The sequence below is a fragment of the Schistocerca nitens genome, chromosome 9 (assembly GCF_023898315.1).
Source record: "Schistocerca nitens isolate TAMUIC-IGC-003100 chromosome 9, iqSchNite1.1, whole genome shotgun sequence".
Lineage (NCBI taxonomy): Eukaryota > Metazoa > Arthropoda > Insecta > Orthoptera > Acrididae > Schistocerca > Schistocerca nitens.
Genome location: NC_064622.1, coordinates 194,768,957 through 194,791,287, shown reverse-complemented (window position 1 = coordinate 194,791,287; position 22,331 = coordinate 194,768,957). Strand labels below are relative to the sequence as shown.

General features: G+C 44.4%; 1 protein-coding gene across 1 annotated transcript in view; it reads left to right on the top strand.

The window, feature by feature from the left end:
- Window positions 1-22,331, top strand: part of LOC126203612 (lysosome membrane protein 2-like) — a 438,898-nt gene that overhangs the window by 396,112 nt on the left and 20,455 nt on the right. The window lies entirely within an intron of this gene.

Below are 22,331 nucleotides of genomic sequence, written 5' to 3'. Positions count from 1 at the left end.
TCCAAAGTAATTATGGTGTACAGCCATCACAGTTTTTATGTATTTATCATCTCCCTAGTTAACAGTTAGTAGAAATTAGAAATCTGAGCAGAAAGCATTCTATGGTAAAAACTAACAAATCTTTGTAATTTATGAGAAGATAATGCCATAGTTAAAAAAGTAGGCAGACTGTGATGATCTTTCCAGAGTGAAAGTCAACCCTGGTGGCTTCTGACATCATCTTCACAGCATCCATGAGACACAGCCAGGACACAGTCACTGCATGATAGTCAGAACTGAACTATAAATACTGCAGTTGCCCTCGTCTCTACTAATAATCATTATGTAGAAATATAAACCATCTTTTAGAAGTGTTACTTTCCAAAGAATTTTAAACTTTGATGGTATGAAAAATTGTAGAATCTGTTGCCTGTCCACTTCATCTCTGTTACTGCTAGTGTTAAGTGAAAGAGACTGAAGTTACTTCATCCATGTCACTCTCTTTGCTATGGTAATCCATGAGCAGGCAAAGCTTGCTTGCCATACATAATCATTGCTAAAATTGGTCAACATGTAATTTGCTGACCATGCATGACTGTCAGTGGGGTGACACAGCAAACATACTAACAGACAAAAACTTCTACTTCATTGTTCGAAGAGCAGGATATTAAAGATGACTGCCATAATTGTAAATCAGAACTTAATGTGAGATTAGGTTGCAGAAACAGGCAAGTGGGTATCACAAGCTACACATGTGCAACATCAACATGTGGGTGACAATTAAGACACTTCTGATTGTCACCAATTTTAGCATGATGCTCTTGCTACCAGTATTGAACAGCATGGACCAACTGTGACTGTAGCTAGATATATGTAGTCCATGTAGAATGTTGTTATGTATATGAATGCCTGTGTTCTACTATAAACATGAAACTGATTAAGGTTTACTAGGGCTACAATTTCATTTAACTTTTACCACTGTTCCTCTCTTCAGGATAAATTATGAATAATAATTACATGGAAAATTTGATGAGGGACACAGATGCTAAATAATAAGGCACACTCTTCCAAGAAAAAAATGCTCTAACTCATAATATTTTAACATTATTTAGCATACAAGCAGCTCCATATTATGAATCATCTATAGTCAATTTCACAGCAGAGAATTTGGTTAAATTTCTTTCACCATTGCATTAAGGGAACTTTGCACTAGATTGCATTGTGAATAATATGCAAGTACTTTAGAAATAAGTTGTATGCATACTTCCCCCAACTTGATTGCTGTACAACAATTCCAGTCAGTTCAAGGCTATTTTTTGCTATTTCATTTGCCATGTTTGTTGTTTTGATAGCCACCTGTAAATAGTTGTAATTAGGAATAAGCACAACACAAAAAGTAGACTGAACACAACTTTATTTCATGAAAGCATTAACAACTTGAACACAGTATTTAAGTAACATTCAGCAGGAACCAATTACATACACAAATAACTATAGCAATACACATAGAACTAAGGCCAAGTGTAGCTCATCTAGCCTTGTCTGAAGGCACCATCTGTGGATGACATAGTTCTGCCGAAGCATGGCCTTTTGAAGGTATGTGCACACCTCACTGCATTCCTCCTGTCTTAAGGAGATCACAGATTCTTCAGACATCCATGCTGTCCTCCTTGTCTGCTGGGCTCTGGCTAAGGTGGTGTGCTGCAGCAGGAGCATACAGTCTGAAGTGCTTTGGGTGCAGACACATTCTGCCCCCACTTTCCCATGTCAAACCATATGGCAACAGTTACAACACTGTGGTTGTTTCCATGTCGACCTTGGGCATCAGCTCTGGCATTGGTGCTCTTGGTGTGGTGACCATACAGGTATCAGTGGTCACTTAGGGATGGGTGATGGAATCCCTGAATATGGTGTTGGAAGGAACAAAAGAACTGTTGATTAGGCCACTGAGGACAGATGTCCTTGCCTGCATGGGAATGGAGAACTGGCAGTGGTAAGTGATGTGACACCTAATGTGGATGGGCTCAGAGGTGACAATGGGATATCAGGGAGTACCCTGTCGTCCATGCGAAAGTGAAGCTGATCATGGTGCCTGGAGAAGCGACCATTCTCCACGCAGATGTCACAGAGATCCTGCCCCTGGCATCTGGTGATGACAGCTGGAATCCATTTAGGGTAACCCTCCGCAAAACTGGATATGAAGCTACAACCTTCATGATCTGTGTGCTAGTTATAGGAAAACCATCTACCTTCTGCTGTGTGGTGATATCAGTGTGGAAACAAAGCAATTCCTCCTGATCAGACCCTGGGTCTGGACTGTCTGGCAGACAGGACAAAGCATCAGCATTTGTGTGTTGATTCATAGGGCAGAAATGAATCGTGCAGTTGTAATGTGAAATAAAAGGAGCCCAGTGTTGAATGTGTTGTGCCGCTTTATCTGGTAATGCTGCAAAAGGACTGAATAAGGAAAGCAATGGTTTATGTCGATGACCAGGTGTAATTTGGTACCATAGAGAAAAACATGGAATTTCTTCACAGGATATACAATGACCAAAGCTTCCTTTTCTATCTGAGAGTACCTAATGTGAGCAGGGGTCAATGTTTTTGAGGCTTGGGCAATAGGCCACTGAGAACCATTGGGATATCTATGAGCCAGTACTGCCCCCAACCTGTACTGTGAAGTGTCTGTCGCAAGGACCAATTGGAAGCCTGTTTGGTACGTCACTAAGAGGGGTGCAGATGGCAACATGGCCTTATAAAGGGTGGAGAATGCAGTTTCACAAGTCAGCAATCAGCGAAACTGAGTCCCTTCGCACAGCAACACATGTAATGGCTGCATGATTGTTGCTGCCCCAGAAAAAAGTTTATGGTGGTAGGCAGCTTTGCATACAAAAACCTGAAGTTCTTTGACTGACATAGTGTGGAAGTGACATAATAGCAAAAACATGTTGATGCAGGGGATTGAGACATTTGCAAGAAACTTCATTCCAAGCTAAATGATAGAAGGTTGAAAAACAATTGACGTTTTTCAAAATTACACTTCAACCCAGCCACTTGGAGGACAGAAAAAAAAAAAAAAAAAAAAAAAAAAAAAAAAAAAAAAAAAAAAACAGTACAGAGATTTTGTAAATGTTCCTCAATGTAATCCAAATAGTTTGCAGAACCTGGCACAGACACTACATGTTGTTCCAAAAAAATGCTCAAAAATAGCAGGAGTGCTGGTGACAAGTGTTGGTACAGTTAAATTGGGGTATTGACAAATAACATACATTGTGACTCTGTATCTAAAGGGAGTAGCAAATAGGTATCTGACAAGTCAACTTTTGAGAAGTATTGACCACTTGATAACTTCACAAGGAGTTTGTCTTCGAGTGATATTGGGTATGTATGCACTATACATTGTGCGTTCACATAAGCTTCAAAATAGCCACAAAAGTGTAACTGGCCAGACTATTTCTTTACTATAACTAAGGGGATACACCATTCATCTGATGCAATGGGCTGAACAATGCCACATCCATGAGGTGATTTAATTCATCTTTGACTTGTTCCCTGAGTGTCACTGGAACCAAATGGGTCCGGAAAAAAGATGCCAAGCAGAAGGTTTCATGGTAATGTGCATGTACAAATTATTGACACCCCATTCCAGGAGAGAACAAAGAGAAAAACTCGGAACATAATGCATTAACTGTGTTTATGGCACTTGTTCAGAGACTAAATTCACTTCATCTGAAATGGTAAAATTAAACAACTTAAAAGCATCTAATCCAACAAGATTCTCCGTGTGTGCATTATCTACAACAAGAAATGTAAGTGATCAGACTACTGACTTGTAGGTCACTGGGGCAGAGAATTGGCTGAGAACAGGAATACTCCGTTCATTGTAATTTACTAACTTTCGTGACATACGGAGAAGCAGAGGGGAGCCCAAGTCCATTTAAGTTTGTGAGTTTAACAAGGTTGCTGAAGCTCCTGCATCCACTTGCATCTGCAGATTTTTACAAAAAACCATAACATCAATGAAAGGCTTGTTAGGCACAACAGAAGAAGCCAATACAATGTTTACATCCATAACTGCATCAGATCTTTGTGCTGAGTTTTTTCATTACAAACAGAAGCAATGTCGCTTTTTTTGTTGCAGTCATGACAAGTAGCTCAGTGTTTTGGGCTGTCTGGGTGTTCATGGTTAATGAAGCAATAAGGGCAGTACAAGAGCGTGAAACTCTTTAATTTACTGACCTATTTACTATGTTGGTGCAGCTGTTGCTGGAAGTGAGGCCAGCTGCTTTGATGCCATGATAGTGTGTGGGCCACCACAACCATGCCTTCCCCTGTGAACTATATGAAGCTTGGAGTGGAGGAGAGAATTGGATTTCTGATACCTCACAACTTGACTCAATTTGGTTATCTGCTTCTCATGACACCTTGAACAACTGTGCAATAGCTAAAATTTCAGAAATGGATTTTCACAGTGGAGAGCACATTCTCAACCTCACAATCTGGAGCTAAACGAATAATAAGATCTCTCACTATCTTATCAGCATATGGCTCTTTATGCACATCAGATACAAAATGATGACAATGACTTAATCCACTGAGTTCAGCTGGCCATGCTCAATAGGATTGATGCAGTTGCTTCCAATAGAAGTAAAACTTGACCAGGGATGCAATAACATGGGTGCGCTTGGAGTAGTATTTTGAAAGAAGTTCACAGATTTGGTCAAACGTTACAGAAGACAGATCCTGCAATGAGGCAAGTCAACATAGGACTTCATACATTCTTGGTGATATTCATGAAACCAAGGCATGACATAAAATAGCATCAGTAATCCCAAAAGCTTGAAAGTGTTGTCACAAACGTTTCTCGTATGCGTCTCGTTCCTCAATGGTCTCATTGTATGTAGAAGAGGCAGATGGATAAACAAAGGGGACTGTGGACAACAAAACAGAAGGTGACACAGTGGATGGAGGAACATGCTGACCAGACAAAACAGAAGCCAATGATAGAAGCACTTGAGTTTGATTGTCCAGTGCCTCTGATTGGTGGAGAAATGCTGTGGTAAATGATTCTTGCAGTTCAACCAACCAATGAAAAATGTCCTCCATAACACCATCAGCCATTAAGAGAATAAAGATAAGACTAACCAGAGTAGAATTGTGTGTGTAGAACAGGACCAAACTCATCGCTAATCGTGTTGTAATTAGGTATAAGTACAACATGACCAGTAGGCTGAACACAACTTTATTCCATGGAAGCATTAACAAGTTGAACACATTATTTCAGTATTTAAGTAACATTCAGCAGGAACCAATTACGCACGCGCATATGCGCATCTGAGGCGCCCTGTGCACATGATGTAGCACTGCCTCAGTCTCGGCCTTTCGAAAGTACATGCACATGTCACTGCATAAATACTTTACGGTAATGCTCAGATTCAGCATATGAGCTGCTATATTCACTTGTAGCGTCATATTAATTAAAACTAAAGGCAGACTAAAACTGTGTGACAGACTGAGACTTGAACCTAGAACCTTGCCTTTCACAGGTAATGCTCCCACAGACTAGATAGTCCATGAATGACTTGAGATGCACTTGCACAGCTCCGCTTCTCCCAGTACCTCTCTTACTTTCCAGACTTCACAGAAGCTCTGCTGCAAACCTTGCTGGACCAGTACCATTGTTAGAGAAGGTATTACAAAGATAGGGTATGGATAGCTGAGGCAGTGCAAACATTGCACAAAAGCAGAACTGGTTCCGGTTCCAGTCTGGCACACAATTTTAATTTGCCACAAACTTTAAAAATTGTGCTCAAATTAAAACAATTTTTCAGATTACGTAAAAGAGAATTTTTCTTTTATACATTTGATGAATTCCTGAGACAAAATTACTATATCTTTACTTAAAATTATTTTAGAATTAAAATTCCTGACATAAAAATTATTAAAACTATTTCAAATTTGATTTTGAGAACGGTGTAAACTACTTTGTCTGTGTCATATTTTTCATTTTTTTGTCTTCTTAAGTAAATGCTAAGTACGAACTTTTACCAATCTTACATTATTTTGGGCACCATTGTAGACATTCGAAAATTTGCTTAATGTATTCATGTATATACTGATTTTTATCTTCAGTATAAATAATCATCCTTCCACAGTGAAACACCATTTTCCATTAGTAGAGTATTTGTTCTCTAATTGATGTCTTATTTACATTGTATCTCTTATTTTTGTGAAAGCTATATTTGAACTTTATGCAGTTTGACACATTCTGTATCCTGATTTACTCATTACCTATATTTATGGAACATGAAATAAATAACTAAAATAAAGTAACAAAAAAACTCCGCTGCACAGTGAATGTTCATTCTGGATCATATCAATAGTTACAAAACTATATAATAAGATAGCATTGCTATTTTATTTCTGAAAAGTTCTGCAAAGCTCATCCTTACTTTTTATTTTTGTGTTTTGTACTTAACTTCTTCTTACTTTTGAATATTTTAAACAAGAAATTTGTTCATGGCAAATTTGGAATATTTTGCTTCCTTAATTATGTTTAGGATACTACCTTTTATTTATTCTGAATCATGGGACACACAGCTGTGTATTATAATAATAACCACTTGCCTGTGGCCGATTGATGTGTGGATCATAGGAACACATAATGGAAAACAGCATTAACACTATCTTTCAAGCCATAGCTCATTTGCTAACAATACTACATACAGTCTCATACACAACCACACAGGTACATAAACACCCACTTCTATGGCCACAGCAAGACTTCTATAATTATTCATATTTGTTTATTGAAAGCAGTTGCCTAAGCTAATGGAGGTGGGGAGGGGGTAAGGAAGGATACAAAGAGAGGGTGATGGGGAAAAAGGCAGGTCTCAGGGCAGATGACTTTGCAGCTGCACAACAAGACAAAAAACAAAAAAGTACAGGGGACAACAAAAAGAGGTGTAAGGTGGGGGGGGGGGGTTGCGGGGGGGGGGAGGAAGAGAGGAAGAGCGAGAGCGAGAGAGAGAGAGAGAGAGAGAGAGAGAGAGAGAGAGAGAGAGAGAGAGAGGTGGGAACTTGTGTGTAGGGGGGGTGGGGGGGTTGTATGATAGGGATGGAGAAGGAATGGTATGGGAAGAAGAGAGTAAAAAGCAAGGTGTAGTAGGGACAGGGTAGCTGAGGGTTAGGCCAGAGAGAGTGTAAGAGCACTGGGTGTGTTGTTGAGACAATTCCCACCTGCATCTAGATGAAAATTTTTACAGCTCACCCCAGTTTGCCCCCAGGGTATTCACAACTCTTTTGTGAGTATGTGCTTGACTATCATGGGGCCCCAGCCTTCGCAGCATTACTTCCTCTTCATGCTGCAAGGTTTTATTGGTGCAGACCCTGCTTGGATGTTGTTTGTGGCCGGTCGGAGTGGCCGTGTGGTTCTAGGCGCTACAGTCTGGAGCCGAACGACTGCTCCGGTCACAGGTTCGAATCCTGCCTCGGGCATGGATGTGTGTGATGTCCTTAGGTTAGTTAGGTTTAATTAGTTCTAAGTTCTAGGCGACTGATGACCTCAGAAGTTAAGTCGCATAGTGCTCAGAGCCATTTGAATCATTTTTTGCTGTTGTTTGTGATTGGGACTTGTGTTTCCATTTCTGATGTTTTCCACAACTTTTCATTAATAAAAACATGGTCCCCAATTGTTGGGTTTCACATGCCACCAATTTTCAAAATTCTCCAGAAGTGCAGTCCATGCTGTGTAGGTTGCCTAGAGCAGTGTATACTCCACCTTTGTGCTTTCCATCTTTGCGCCCTTCTCTTTAATAAGGTAATATACGCGAAACCCAGCACAGTAGCCTCCCATTGTGGGGAGTCGTAAAGTACCTGCATTGATAGTCCCCTGACCAGTAGCAACAGCACAGTTCGTGCATGAGCTGGAAACTTCTCATGTGTGGCAAGGAGTATTTATCCATTGTGACTGGGGAATGAGGACTGTGACCAATGGATTACTGGCCAGGTAGCTGCTGCTGCGGCTGGGTCATTCATAATAATAGATCCATTTATTATTCAGAAAGATGTTGACACCTTTGCTGGCCCTGTGAAATCCTGCTCTCGTTTACGGAATGGCTCTTTGCTTTTGGAGACTACTTCTGATTCTCAAGCACAAAAACTGCTTGCTGCCTCACTTCTCCACAGCTATGCTGTTCCTGTCAGGCCCATAGAACTCTGAATTCTTCCCATGGTGTTATTTGCATTAGGCTACTCAACGGTCTGACTGAGGCTGAAATCCAATCTTACCTCTCTGATCAGGGTGTCATTGCCATCCATTAGGTGATGAAAAAGGTAGATTCCACCTTAGTGCCCACCTGCACTCTTTTTCTCAACTTTGATAGAGTGGTGCTTCCATATAAGATCAAAGCAGGCTATGAAATTATCACAGTCCAACCATACATACCAAACCCAATGCGCTACTACCAATGTCATTGTTTCAACCACACTAGAATGCCTTGCCAACACCCAGCCAAATGTGTAACCTGAGGTAGGGATGCACATGAGGAGGATTGTCCACCTCCTTTTCCCCACTGTATCAATTGCAATGGTGGACATGCAGTCTCCTCTCTGGATTGTCCCATATATCTTGATGAGCGGGCTGCTCAGGAGATCTGGGTAAAGGAAAAAAAGGCCTTACCCAGTTGCTCGCAAGTTATTGGCTAGTCACAAACCCTTTGTTCTCCCATCTGGCACCTATAGTTCTGTTCTTGTTACCTCTTGCTCCATGAAGGACATGGTGAGACGGACATGCCACCTCAAATTCAGCTCTGAGGTTGTGAAATCGCCCAGTGTCAAGGTAGCATCACCATTCCACTGTCCAGCTGTGCAACAAACCACCAGACTCTCGCCTCAAGGGGTGAAGCCACCAGCTACACAACTGATAGGCTGGAAAGTATAGGAGAGGTACTCCTGTGAGGACTTCCTATGTCCCTCATGTTCTTCGCCTTCACCGACTTGAAGACCCTCTTAAACGGTGTTGCCTTAGGAAACCTTAGCCCGGCCAGCCTCCGCGTTGCCAGTGTGCACCACCAACCATTTCTCTGTGTTGGACTCCACAGAACAACAGCACAAGCAAGCTGATGCTTCTGTGGACCTCATGGAGCAGGATCCTCCTGCTTCTGTGCCCTGAAGCAGCAAGTCTTCGCGGGCTGTCACTCGGCAGCCATCGAGGTGACACCCCTTCATTTCTTCCTCATCATGACTCTCCTCCAATGGAAAGTTTGCAGCCTTCAGTCCCACAAAGAGGATTTATGGCTGCTTCTAGCATTGCAGCATCCCCTTGTACTCTACCTTCAAGAAACAAAATTGCATCCTCACAACCGCTTTGAGCTTTCACATTTCTTCCCGTTTCGTTTTGACCTTCCCCTGAGGTCAGCATTCTGTCTCCTGGAGCATCATGCTACTCACATGGGATGACATTCATAGTCAATCCATCTCCAATGACTACCCATCTTCAAGCTGTTGCAGTTCACCTTTTCGTCCCTCACCTGACTTTTCCCTCTGTACCATTTATGTCCCGCAATCATTTGATATCACCATGGCAGACTTTCTTCAGCTTATTTGGCAGCTACCTCCCCAATTTCTGCTACTCAGTGACTTTAATCTGCGTCATCTCCTTTGGGGTTCTCCCAGAATCTGTCATGGAGGTGCCCTCTTGGCTGATCTTCTTAATCAACTCAACCTCTTCTGCCTTAACACAGGAGCACCCACATTCCTTTCAGACTGCTCGCAGACCTATTCCCATTTCGATCTATCCCTCTGCACTGCCCAGTTTGCCCATCATCTTGAGTGGTCCTTTCTTTCTGACACCTACCCAAGTGACTATTTCCATGTGCTTTCCATTGGCTGATTCCTACCTCATATGTGTGCCCACCCAAATGGCAGCTTACTAAGGTTGTCTGCAGCTTTTCTTCTCCCTGGCAACCTTCGAAGAACAAGATTTTCCAAGTTGTGATGACCAGGTGGAATATCTCACAAACATTATCCTTATTGCTGCAGAATATTCCATTCCTCCCACTTCCTCTTTATCATGCAATCCCCCAGTCGCTGGGTGGACTGAGGCATGCTGTAACGCAGTTTGCACATGGGGATGTGCTCTCCACATTTTAACCATCATCCTACGATGGCGAACTGCATTCAATATAAACAGATGTGTGCAAAGTGTCATCACGTTATTCGGGATTGCAAGAAAGCTGGCTATATTTCATTCACTAGTTCTTCTAACAGTGTCACCCCTTCCTCTGCCATGTGGGCCAACATCTGACTGTTCTCTGGGAACAAGATCCATTCACCAATTTCCAGCCTGTCAGTACCAGACGAGGTCATTATGGACCCTGTTCCTATCTCAAACACCATGGGCCACCATTTTGCAGAAATTTCAAGCTCTTCCCACTATCACCCAGCCTTCCTCAATCGGAAACATACAGAGGAGGTTCGAGCAATATCCTTCTCTCCTCAGAATTGTGAGTGCTACAATGCCACCTTTACTATGAGAGAGCTAGATCATGCTCTCAGTTCATCCTGATCATCCATCCCAGGGCCAGACGCTGACCACATTCAGATGTTGCAGCACCTTTCTCTTGCAAGGAAGCACTTCCTGCTTAGTAAACCACATCTGGGCACAGGACACGTTTCCCGGACATTGGTGTGAAACCACCATCATACCCATACCTAAGCCAGGTAAGGACAAAAACCTTCCTTCTAGCTACTGTCCCGGCTCCCTCACCACCAGCTGTGTTTGCAAGGTGATGGAATGTATGCTTCATGTCTGGCAGGTATGGTGGCTCGAGTCTTGCAATTTACTAATGAATGCACATTGTGGATTTTGAGTGCAGCGTTCTGCAGTTTGACCATCCCGTTACTTTGTCCACCCATGTCATCAATGGTTTTCTGTGGAAATCCCAGACTGTGGCCATGTTTTTCTATTTGGAGAAGACCTACGACACCTGTTGGAGGACTGGTATCCTCCACACGCTTTACAAGTGGGGCTTCCGTGGCTGCCTGCCCCGTTTGCTCCAGGAATTTTTGAAATACCGAGTTCCAAGGTGTGTGTGGGTTCTGCCTTGTCAGATACCTTTCTCCAGGAAACTGGTGTGCCTCATGTTTCTGTCCTGAGCATCGTCCTCTTTGCTATAGCCATTAACACTATAATGACCTGTCTCCTGCCAGGTATCTCCGGCTCACTTTTTGTTGATGATTTTGCTATTTATTGCAGCTCTCCATGGACCTGGCTCACTGACTGGCATTTTCAGTGATGTCATGAACGTTTATACTCCTGAAACATTGACAATGGCTTTCGTTTTTCCACTGGCAAAACCACCTGTATGAATTATTGGCAGCGCAATTTGTTTCTCCCACCATCTTTACATCCTGGGCCTGTTGCTCTTCCATGCATTGAAACTACGGAATTCCTGTGGCTTGTACTCAATAGGAAACACTCTTGGTCCTCCCATATGTCTTACCTGGCAGCCCGCTGTATGTGGTCCTTCAGTGTCCTACATGTCCTTGGTGGTACTTCCTGTGGTACATATTGAACCACCCTCCTCCATTTACACAGGTCCCTTGACCATTTGAAACTTGACTATGGGTGCTTTGTTTATGTGTCTGCACATCCATCCCTCTTACACCATCTCAACGCTATCCATCACTGTGGTGCCTTTTACACTAGCCCGGTTGAGTTTCTGTATGCTGAAGCTGCTGAACTACCACTGTCCTACTGCTGTGACTTTCTCCTTAGCAGGTATGCATTCCACTTGTCTGCCATGCATGGCCACCCATCTTACGCTACCTGCTTCAATGATTCCTTTGATTGCCAGTATGGAGTGCGTCCCTTTTTTGTTACCTCCTGGAGTCCACTTTCAGTACTTGCTCCAGTGGGTTAACTTCACACCACCTGCAGCTTTCCTGATGGGTGTGAACCCTTCACCACCTTGGCTTCGTGAAGTGGCCTGTGTTAAATTTGGACCTCATTTGCTTGCTAAGGAACTACTCTAGCCTCATTCTGTTGGCTTCTTTTTCCCAACCTTCAGGTGGAACTTTGCGATAGTACCTTTGTGTACACCGATGGCTCTCGGACTGATGGTGGTGTCAGGTGTGCCTTCGCTATTGGCGCCAACATTTTTCGATATCGGATTCCGGCACACTACTCAGTATTAATAGCTGAGCTCTTTGCTCTATATCAGGCCATGGGGGTACATCCGGGGACACAGACTTTTCAATTGTGTCCTCTGCCCAGACTCTCTCTGTGCCGCCCAAAGTCTATGTGCACTGTACACCACCCATCCCTTAGTGCAACAGGTCCAGGAAAACTGTCACTTGCTCACTCTTGGTGGAGCCACTGTGATGTTTATGTGGGTTCCTGGTCATGTCGGTCTGCCAGAAAACAAGGTTGCTGATGCTGCTGCCAAGGCTGCAGTCCTCATACGAGGTGTGGCTAGAAAAAAACCGGACTAGTACTGGTGAAACAATAAAACGAATGCAATAAGGCTGAAAGTCGCGTGGCCTGTCACATGACTCTCGCTCTGCCTACTGCTTGAGTTTCATCTGCCTCCTGCACTCAGTCTGCCCGTGGCGTCTGTTTTAAGTAGTTGACGTTTTGTCTGTGCGTCGGAAAATGTTGAGTGTACAGAAAGAACAGCGTGTTAACATCAAATTTTGTTTCAAACTAGGAAAATCTGCAAGTGAAACGTTTGTAATGTTACAACAAGTGTACGGCGATAATTGTTTATTGCGAACACAAGTGTTTGAGTGGTTTAAACGATTTAAAGATGGCCGCAAAGACACCAGTGATGACACTCGCACAGGCAGACCATTGTCAGCAAAAACTGATGCAAACATTGAAAAAATCGGTAAACTTGTTCGACAAGATCGCCGTTTAACAATCAGAGCAGTGTCTGAGTTAACAGGAGTTGACAAGGAAAGTGTTAGGCAGATTCTTCATGAAAGTTTCAACATGAACAAAGTGTTCAAAAATGGTTCCAAAGTGTCTCACAACTGAACAGAAGGAACGCCGAAGAATGATTTGTTCTGACATCCTGGAAAACATTGAAAGTGATCCCACCTTCTTACAAAATGTTATTACTTGCGATGAATCGTGGTTTTTTACTTACGATCCCGAAACTAAACGCCAATCGATGCATTGGAAAACTCCTGGTTCTCCACGACAAAAAAAAGCACGAATGTCAAAATCAAAATTCAAGGCAACGATGATTGTTTTTTTTTTTACATCAAAGGGATTGTGCACATTGATTGGGTACCAGAGGGACAAACAGTGAATCAGCATTACTACATTAACGTCCTGGCTACCCTACGTGAGCGAGTACGGAGAAAACGGAACGATTTGTGGAGAAAAAAGTCATGGATCCTTCACCAAGACAATGCCCCAGCTCACAGTGCGTTGTCAGTGAAGACGTTTTTGGCAAAACACAACATTCCCATCTTAGATCATCCACCCTACTCACCTGATTTGGCCCCCTGTGACTTTTTTCTTTTCCCTAAAGTCAAGTCAGCTTTGAAAGGAACTAGATTTGAGACTGTTGAAGCAGTAAAAGAAAAAGCGACGGAAGTAATGTATGGACTTACCGAAAATGATCTGCAGCATTGCTATGAACAGTGGAAAATTCGTATGGAGCGGTGTAGAGACCGAGGAGGAGAGTACATTGAAGGAGATAACATGAAATAGTAAATAATTGTAAATAAATGTTTTTTCCAGCATCAGTCCGGTTTTTTTCTAGCCGCACCTCGTATGTCAGCCCATTCGCTCCTATATTCCCTCCAGTGATCTCTGTGTTGCCGTCTGTTTGGAGCTGGTATCACTTTGGCATCTCCATTGGTACTCCCTGCATGGAAATAAGCTACAGATTATTAAGCCTCTCCCAGTGGCTTGGATAACCTCCTCTTGGCCCTCCCATCGGGAGGAGGTCATTTTAACTATGTTGCATATTGGGCACTACCTTTTTAGCCATTGTCATTTGTTAAGTGGCACTCCCACACCACTTTGTACACATTGCACCCAAGTTTTAACTGTCCATCATTTCCTGACAGAATGCCTTTTTTTTTTTTTTTTTTGCAGTTTATGTTCCCACTTGGATTTGCCATCAGAGGTGTGATCCTAAAATGTTCCTCTCTCTGGCTATGCCATGGGAGGAATGTAGGGTTAATCAGCAAGCAGAAAAATACCCCCCCCCCCCCCCAATTCTCAGTTTGCACAAGGACTGACGGGGATTCCTTCTTGGCCACAGAGCCACAGGTGCTGCTTACTTCTAACAAGCTGGGTGACATACCGGTGACTCTCACTCCCTGTAACAGTCTTAATATGGGTCAGGGCATCATTTTCCACTGCCCTTGCTCTTACAATCTGATGATGAGCTACACGCCAACTTGGAGTGACAGGGTGTACACTTTGTCCATTGTATACTTAGGGGGCCAAAGGACAATAGGGTCACTGCTGGTGTCTTCATCTTGGCTTTTGAAGGCGGTTCATTATCTGAGAATGTCAGAGTGATGGTATACTAATACTAATGTGATGTGAAACCACATACTCCCCTCCTCCATGCAGTGCTTCAAGTGTTTGAAATTTGAGCACGCATCTTTGCATTGCAGCACTAGCCCCATCTTCCATCTGCAGAGATTGTGGCCGAGCACTGCATGCAAACGCTCCTTCTGTTCCTCCCCTCATCTGTGTCAACTGTGGAAAGCCCCATTCTCCCTGCTCACCAGATTGCACTGTTTTCCAGAGAGTAAAGAAGATACAATAATCTGGACAAACTAACCTACTAAGAGGCCACAAAGTAATACGGGTGATCACACGCAGCATGGACAGCAATGTCATATGCTACAGCTATGATCACATGGCCCTTTGGCAGTGGTACTCCCACCCATTACATCTCCTACAGTGGGCCCTCAGGGCTGTTCAACCATGCCTGCCTCCCTGATGATTGGGGGATCCTCTCTTGCTGCTTCCCCCACGCCTACTTTGGGATCGATGGCTTCCCACCCACCAGGGACATTGGTCTCTGCCTCCCAGCTGGAGATGAATCTCCTTCCTCTGGGTTCTCTTGCCAGGAATGGGTTTCTCAGGATACTTCCTTCCACAGTTTCCATCAGTCTGAAACCGTACACTGGCCAGTGGGCGAAGGAGCCACAGGTTGCTGCTCACAGGGGTCTGTGATTATAATCTTTATCTGAAACTGATTCAGAGAGAAGCCTTCACCATCATAAAAATCCTCTAAGGAGAGGAAAGACTAAGAAAAAGTCCTCCAAGAAGGAGGTGAGCCCCACACCAACAGATCCCACCTATTCCACTTCTGTGGCTTAGGTGGAGATTCCGTCAGCTCCTGAGGCTCCAGTTCACACCACACCACACAACAGAACTTGGAACCTCTGTATATTGTTGCCATAATCTCTCAATCAGTAACAGCAGGTGACCCTAGGGCATAACCTGTCTCCTTGGTCCCTTGATGGCCTCACAATACATGAACAACATTCTTCTCCAGTGGAAATGTAGCAGATTTTTCCACCACCTGGCTGAGCTGCGACACCTTTTAAGCACATCTTCCTTCTGCATTGCCCTCCAGGAGATTTGGTTTACAGCAAAGTGGACCCTTGCCCTATATGGAACCATGCTGTCTATGACAGCGTGTCGGAAGGAGTTTGACATGTATTCTGGACACGCTAAGTAGCGAACTTGTGCCTCTTAATACACGTTTGGAGGCTGTGGCTATTTTGTGTATGGGCATTTTAGGATATTACAATCTGGAATGTTTACCTCCCTCCCAATGGTAAAATGTCTCAGAACATACTGTTTGCATTGGTTTCTCAGCTCCATCCACCTTTGCTAGTCTTTGGTGATTTCACTGCCCATAATCCTTTTTGATTTGCAGCCTTTGTCTTCTCCCATCCATCCACTGGAGTCCACAGTGAACTGTCTAGTAGTGACCACTTTCCTATCACCCATACCCTCCCTAAGGATAACTCCCCTGGACACTTGGCCATATGGGCTCTCAACAGTACTGACTGTGGTGCTTTCACCCCCGCCATGCCATTGCCCTTGGCTTCTCACCTCATGGAGATATCAATGAGGCAGTCCAGAATACAACTACAGCCATCCTTTCAGCAGCTGATTTAGTGATCCCCTGTTCATCAGACCCACCCCAATGGAAGACAGTACCCTTGATGGTCATCAGAAACCACAAAGAGGCCATTAGAGATCATAGGCAGGCCCTCCAGCACCATAAGTGTCACCCATTGATGGAGCATTTCATTGCCTTTATATGGCTCTGTGCTCAGGTCTGCCACCTAATAAAACAATGGAAACAAGAATGCTGGGAATGGAATGTTGCAACCATCAGAACACATATCTCTCCTTCACACATTTGGGCTAAGATCAGACATCTTTATGGATACCAGACACCTGCAGGTGTACCAGGTATTACCTTGAATGGCACTGCCTACCCTTACCTAGATGCTGTCGGCGAACATTTTGCTCTGGATTGTGCTTGAGCCTCATTGAGAATTATCAACTTGCCTTTCATGTTGTAAAACAGTGGGTGGAGTGAAAAAAATTCTCTCTTACTATATGCCATCTGGAGCCATTCAGCAAGTGGGAATTGGTCAGTGTCATAACCCAGTGCCTGATACAGCCACAGGACCAGAACACATCCACAACCAACTGATCAAGTACCTACTAGTGGACTGCCAGCATCATATCCTTGCCATCGTTAACCATATCTGGAGTGATGGTGAGTTCACATCACAATGGAAAGTATTATTGTCCCAGTGCTGAAACTGGGTAAGCATGCTCTAGAAATGGGCAGTTATTGTGCAGAAAGTCTCACCAATGTCCTCTGTAAGTTGCTAGAACACATGGTGAACCAGCAGCTGTGTTGGCTCCTTGAGTCTTGAGGTCTTCTGGCTCTGTCCCAGGGTGGTTTTCACTACTAATAGTCTGATGATGTACATGGTGTATTTGAGCTGAACAGTTTTTGCCTGGTGTCAACACCTTATAGCTGTCTTCTTCAATATGCAAAAGGCTAATGATGGTGATGCCACATCCTTGATACGTTACGTGAGTTGGGTCTCAAGGATCTGCTCCCAATTTTTATCCAGAACTTCCTGTCACTGTGTGTTGTGGGTTAGAGTTGGTGCTTCCCACAGTCCCCCTCCCCATATCCAAGAGAATGGGATTCCCCAGGGCTCTGTACCGAGTGTCCCTCTCTTTCTAGTAGCCATCAGTGGTCTAGCAGCAACTCTTGTGTCCTCAGTATCACCTTCCTTATATGCTGATGACTTCTGCCTCTACTATTACTCCTCTAATGTTGGTGTCACTAAATGTTGACGGCAAGGCACAATATGAAATGTGCAGGCTTGGCCCCTAACCCATGACTCTGTTTTCAGACACCAAGACTACAAAATACTCTTCTGTCGACATCGTTCCATTCATCCACAACCAGAACTTTACCTTGACAACCAGCTACTCAAAGTTCTGGAGACTTCCCACTTTCTAGGAATGGTCTTCATATCACTGTTTAGAACTTGTCTCCAAATTGCTTGTTAGAACTGGTCTCCGAATCGCTTTTTAGAACTGGCCCCCGAATCGCCTTTTAGTACTGGCCTCCACTTCTCCTTTGACATGGATTCCTCATCTTCACCAGCTTAAGCAAAAGTGCTGTCTGCACTTTAATACACTTTTCTGCCTGAGTAGCACCAGCTGGGGCACAGATTGTACTAACATTCTACAGCTTTACAAAGTCTTGATACAGTCCCATCTTTATCATGGTGTAGCGGTTCACCCACTTAGTTTCTTCATTGACCATTTGTTAATTGTCCTCGGTGTCAACATACTGGGAGTCTGGCATATGATTTGGCACCACCCTGAGCATTGTAGATACTGGATCTGAAACACCACTGCAAGGTTGGACTTGAGACAGGAGCCTTTTGAACTAGGCCTGTGAACAGCTTGCTCAAGGGAACTGGCAGCCCTCCATTGCGTATCAGGTGATAACAGCAGCTTGTCTATTAAGCCACCCACAATTGCAGCTCCCCTAAGCATCCAAAACTATGTTTTCTTTTGAAACATGGAAATTCGTCTCCCACTATGGTGGCCCAGATCACGGATCATGATCACAATCCTTGACTGGTCCATCCTCTCTGAACTCCAGTTGCTTCTTCTTCCACCTCTCATCTGGGCCCACTCATGTACACCTCTATTGTGCATCCCTTAGCCACAGCGTCAACTAGACATATCACAAGGTCCAAAAGACTCAGTCCCTCCCAAGACCCTCGCCACCAATTTTTCTCCATCACTGGCACATCACAGGGTTTGGGAGTAGTCTATACTGATGGCTCGATGGTTGCTGGTCCTGTGGGTTTTCCTTATACTCACATGGGACATAGTGATCTGTGTTCCTTGCTGGATGGCTGTAGTGTTTTCACTGTATGGTTTATAGCCATCTCTCCTACTCTTCAGCACAGCAGTTCCTGTGCTGGTGGGTACTTTCTCACCTGAAGTCATTGCTGTGAAGAATTCCCTGTATGTCCTGGAACTATGTGGATGCTCAGTGACCTTCGTCTGGACCCCAGGCAACGTCAAGATCCTGTGGAATGTACTCACTGATAGTTTGGCCAAGCTGGATACCAGCAAACTTACTTTTGAGATCATTATTCCACATACAGACCTTTGATCAGTATTATGCCATTAGGGTTTGGAGATCTGGAATACGGAAAGGACCAGTCTGACTAATGGTGATAAATGAGACTACAAATCAGTGGAGGTTCTCCATTCAGTTGTCTCTCAAGAACTCTACCATCCTCTGCCATCTCCGCAGCAACCAAGCCTGGCTGACTCATGGTCATCTCCTCCATTGCAAAGACCCGCACCAGTGTCGTGGTTCCCTTTTGACGGTGGTTCACATATTGCTGGACTATCCCAACCTAGCTGCCCTGTTGTGGACTCTTCCTGACTCACTACACCTGTTGTTAGGAGATGATGTCTCAGTGGCTGACTTAGTTTTATGCTTCAATACCAGAGAAGAAAAGTTGCTACTCACCATATAATGGTGATGCTGAGTCGCAATAGGCACAACAAAAAGATTCACACAATTAAAGCTTTCGGCCATTAAGACCTTTGTCAGCAGTAGACACAAGTACATGCACACACTCACGCAAACGCAACTTGCACACACATCTGCAAAGAAACCACACTGTGAGCAGCAGCACCAGTGCATGATGGGAGTGACGACTGGGTGGGGATAAGGAGGAGGCTGGGGCGGGGAGGTATAGTATGGTGGGAGTGACAGACAGTGAAATGTTGCAGTTTTAAACATGATATTCCTCATCTCAATGACTGCTTCACAGCCTGTGCCACTTGGATCCTTCCTGCCAACACCTTTTCTGAATTGCTCAGGTGGGAACTTTACCTGTAACCCTCCTGGCCTCAACCTTCGTTAGTCACGGTCCTCACCCATCCAGCCCCCTCCTTGTTCCCATTCCAGCACTACACAGCCGTCATTTCACTGCCACACCCAGTCTTTTAATTTCTTTTTATTTCTCTCCTTTCTGCTACTTACCCCATCCCCCCTCCGCACCTTCTCTCCTGCCCTCTGTCTAAGCTGCAACACTTCACTGTCCACCACTCCCACCATACTACCCTTCCCCATCCCCACCCCAGCCTCCTCCTTACCCCCACCCAGTTGCCACTCCCGTCATGCACTGGTGCTGCTGCTTGCAGTGTGGTTTCGGTTCTCTGAGACTGCAGACATGTGCAAGTTGCGTTTGCGCGAGTGTGTGTGCATGCATGTGTGTATGTGTGTCTACTGCTGACAAAGGCCTTAATGGCCGAAAGCTACAATTGTGTGAATCCTTTTGTGGTGCCTATCATGACTCAGTATCTCCCCTATATGGTGAGTAGCAACTTTCCTTGTCTGGTAATGTTACATTCCATCCTGGATTTTCCATCGTTTGATTTTTGCCTGACTGTTTTTCTTCGATTCTAACCCTGTGCTGTTTTCCTTTGTAACTACATTCTTTTGCATCCACTATACTCAATGTCCATCCTTCTTTCTTTTCTTTCCTGTGTTTCTCTTGTTGCCTTACGAACTGCACTGCACGCTCTACTTATGAGCCACACTGTATCAACCATCTTGGCTGCGCGCAACAGATGGCCTCAAGACCACGCTGATTGTTAGTGCAGCATCTTAGGTCCCACATTGCTCCTGCCGATATAATGAAGCCTATACCTTCACACTGATCACACTCCCCGTGTCAATTCCCGTATTTTTGCATGTTACCTCCTGCACTTTTCTGGTGCCTCACGATCTTACATCTGTAACTATGAACCTCTCCCCACCCTCCACACTTTCCCCATTCTATCCCTGTTCGCACCCACTAAATCCGCCTCATCCAGTCACATCTGCTGTCCCCCTTACGCTTATTTGCCCTCAAACCTGCTACCCACAGTAATATACATGTATTTAATATTGATTAGTTATTCTCTACTTTGACTCTTATGACTTTCTGCCTATTTTAGTGAGTTTTCGTCTTCCACTATCATCATGTTCCTCAGATTTCATCTCGTTCCCCCCCCCCCCCCCCCTTGTGCATCCATTTTGTCCTTTTCACACATATTTGGGTGTATTTTTGCCTAATTTTTCGGACTTAATTCTACTTCTTACGTAAATTTTTGCATCACCATGGATCATTGCTCCTTCCGTCTGTGTCAATACAGAAAAGTTTCCTTATCCCTAGCCAGATCCCAGTCCCACATACTGTTCCTGCGTTGTTGCTTGGATCATGAAATCCCCCCCTAATGGCCTTACCATCAAATTACCCATCTCTGGTTGCCACCCCTCCTTCCACAATGACCTCCCCCTGTTCAGATTCCGCCAATCCTTAGCCCTCACCAACATAGTCCTGCATCATCATGTCAAACAAGCCCAAACCTCCTTGCAATACCTTCTCTCCACACTAAAATTCTCCTGCTACGCAATCCCAAATTCCTGGAATCCATACTACTCATTGAAACTCTTGCCCTGCAGGAATTTGAGCAACATGCACAATGTCACCTCAAAAAACTCTCCATCCTACTCACTTCCTACTTATGCCTCAGACTACCACTGTCCACCACTTCTACAACCACCTCCAAACCTCCACCATGCCCCCTCATAGCTGACAAAACCATGTCTTGCAGACCTACTACACGTACCCCACCCTCCAAAACTCCCTCCCACCACCACACAGAACCCAGAACCTAAACAGACCCACAACACAGTTACAAACCTTTCCTCCAGAAGCCTTAGTCCCACAGAAATATCAGTCCTTTCCAAAGGCCTCACCTTTTGCCCCACTCCCAAATTCAACCATGCAGGACTAGTTAAAGACCTTCTCTCCTTCTCCCGGTCCCTGAAAACACTTTTTCGCCACAAACCCTACCAATCAGACTCGACCAAAGACCAGTATTGAACCTTGCCTAACTCAGTTCACTCCTCCAACCAACCGTGATCCACCCCCTGTTAACTTTCCAGAATTTCTTAACCTTGAACCTTGCCTCAACATCATTCCCCAAATCCCTCAACATGCAAAATAACCTCACACCCACAGAAAGAACCACAGTCCACCATCTAAAAACTGATCCCAACCTTATAATCCTACCTGCTGACAAAGGCTCCACCACTGTTGTTCTGAACTGCAAGGCTTACGTGGCAGAAGGACTCCATCAGTTGTCAGATACTTCCACCTACAAACCATGCCACAGTGATCCCATTCCAGTAATCCAGCAGGATCTCCAGTCACTACTCAAATCCTTAGGCCCCTCCCAGAGTCCATCTCTCTATTTACCCCTACCACTCCCTGCACTCCCACCTTCTTCTACATGCTTCCTCAAGTCCATAAACCCAACCACCCAGGACGCGCCATTGTGGCCAGTTATTGTGTCCCCACTTAGAGAGTCTCTGCTCTCGTAGACCAACACCTTCAACCTATTACCTGGAACCTATCCTCTGTTATAAAAGATACCAACCATGTCCTCAACCGACTCTCCACAGTTCCTGTCCCTTTACCACACGGTGCCCTGCTCGTCACTATTGATGCCACCTCCCTGTACACTAACATTCCTAATGCCCATGGCCTTACTGCTATCAAACACTACCTTTCCAGATGCCCTATTGATTCCAAACCAACAACCTCCTTCCTAGTCTCCATGGCCAACTATATCCTCACCCACAATTACTCCTCCTTTGAGGGTATTACCTACAAATAAATCCATGGTACGGCTATGGGCACCTGCGTGGCACCATCCTATGCTAACCTATTCATGG